Consider the following 2,683-nt stretch of genomic DNA (forward strand, 5'->3'; position numbering starts at 1 on the left):
AGTGAGATGGAGGAGCGTACCACGAGGTAATGAAAGACATTACAAATGCAATAACGACAATGGAAAACCGATTAAACAACAATGATAATGAAAACACAAAAAAATTAAATAAATAACAAGTGTATGTGTGTTGGTATAACAAGACGAACGATAGGGGCGGGGGGGGGTCATAAAGCCAAATATTGCAACACGTTTCTGTGCGCAGAGCATAATTGTTAGAAGTGATTAAAATGCCATATACAAAGAAAAAAAAAACACATACACCACCAAACCAAAAGCATTACAACATCATAAAGAAAAATTAAAATAAATTATATGTATGTTTCTCTAGCAGCTACTCAACAGCAAAAAAAATTAAATATGTACTACATGTGCGAGCGCAAGAAATCCTAAATGAAAAACAACAACACTACTGGGCGCTACAATATTCAAAATTCCGAAATATACACATTTAATTTTGGAAGCAATAAACAAGTTTTTATAGCAGGCAGATTTTGGAATATACCAATACATATGCACAAAAGTATAAATATGTATGTATGTACAAACCCAGCAAAAACGTTGATTCTTGTATGCGCTTATTTACAAATAGGGGATTCATAAGACGTGTGTGTTAGTCGTCGTAAAATCTTAGGCTTAGCATTTTTTATTTAAAATAACAGTTAAAATGGTTTTAGGGAGGCTTAATTATATATTTTTTTATCAGTTTAAAAACATTTCGGTGTACGCTTTTTCGCTTACCCATTTCATTACGCGTAATGTATTTTGTAAACTTGAAGGTGTAGGTGGTGCATCTCGATTGGTAAGCACTTCACCACTTACCTTCAAGTTTAACAAAATGCATTACTTTAACCAGAGCACGTCACTGGAGGCAAGCGAATAAGCTTACCCACTGATTTACATGTAATGCAATGGGTAAGCGAAAAAAAGAGAGAGAAGAGACCTAAAATAGTTTCAGAAATATGCTGCTGATGTTGCAGTATTGGCCACGTATACTAATTATACATACAAACATAGGTATGAAGAAGACATTCATATAATGTCGAGGGAAAAAAGTTGGAAAATTTTATGAATAAAAATTATTATCAGGTTTTTGCAACAAAAGTGGTGAATGCATATCTCTCCATTTAACCTTCTCTAAATCTTAAGTTGTGTCCCCTCGTTTCGGATTGAATGAGGGTTAAGGAGTGTAAATTTCTTCAGTCATAATTTCCGCTGTTCTTTTAATGATAAACTGAATGTTTTTTTTATTGTTGTTTAGAGCACATTCCCTCGTTAAGTGAGACCACACGCAAATCACAGTTTATCAGCACAACATTTGGTATGGGGAGATATGAAGGAAACAATGTACATACATATTTCAAGACTAGAAGTTAATTTTTGCCATCAGTGTATTTATGTCGCCTCTATCTTCAAAAATGCATACCATATTTCTACGATATTATAAGCTAATTTATAAATATGCATTGTACAATGTACATACTTATGTATTTATGAATGTCTCCTCCAATATCATGTTAGCATGCACAGAGCGAGCAGCTTCTAAGATTATTATTGTATAAATTGTGGAGCGTAGTAGTATAGGATGGCGTCACTAGCCATAGTTGTCTAGTCATCACAGGGGAGAAGCGCAATAGAGCTGGAAGTTATATTTATTTTGATACATACAAATGAGCATCGTGTACGAATAAAAGCTAGTAAGTAAGTATGGCGTAGTTAGTATATGCTTCGTAAGTGTATGTACATACATATGTATATGCTAAGCCTCGCAAGCTCGAAATGACTATGGTCATCATATATGATGTGATTACTACGCTGACACCACCAGCAGCAGCCACACAAGAGCAATAAAGGTGGAATGCAATAACACAAAAGCAATTAGCTTGTCTATGTAGTAGACACTTTGTAACAATTTTTAAGGAAAAATATAGCGAATCGCTGCTGGATAATAGCTAGTAAGGAAAATAACTGATTGCACACATACATACGTACACCCTTGTTTTGTTAAATATTCACAATGTTTTGCAAGCTATTTTTTTTTTGTTATTTCTGTACAAAAATATGGTTCATGCTGCAAACAAAACTATGGGAAAAATAAAATTTTTCGTAGAAATGGTATAGAATTCTTGAAAATCAATATTTTTAGTACGGAAAATTGTGGTTCTCTTCAGGTTACTTTCGATAATATACCGAATGGTTTATTTAAACATATATTAATACTAACGGATTTTTAATGGTCTTTTTGCGGATCTATAAATTATAGTTGCGATAAAAAAATGGTTAAATAAACATATTGATTTTTAACTATTCTATACCATTTCTACGAAAAGTGTTTTTTCCCCGTATAAAATACATGGAAAACTTTGAGCACTTTGAGCGACCTCTAAATAATTTTTGGTTTCAAAATAAAAAAATAAGGGTATATTTTTTCGGTATAGAACAATCCTAGAGGGGTGAGAGCATAAAAATTCCGACATTACTTTTTCACATTCATTTTTGGGCCACCCTAATGTACATACATACATACATATCATGTATTAACAAATTAATGTTTTTTGTGACTATCACCACTGATGATGTGGATGCTAAATTAAGTGAATTTATTTTTCTGTTATAGCCATTAATTGTTCTTATACATATGTGTTTGTAAATACTATTTACCTACCAAATCAATGTACACTCC

The sequence above is a fragment of the Rhagoletis pomonella genome, unplaced genomic scaffold, assembly GCF_013731165.1.
Source record: "Rhagoletis pomonella isolate Grant_MI unplaced genomic scaffold, Rhpom_1.0 Rhpom_scaffold_00001, whole genome shotgun sequence".
NCBI lineage: Eukaryota > Metazoa > Arthropoda > Insecta > Diptera > Tephritidae > Rhagoletis > Rhagoletis pomonella.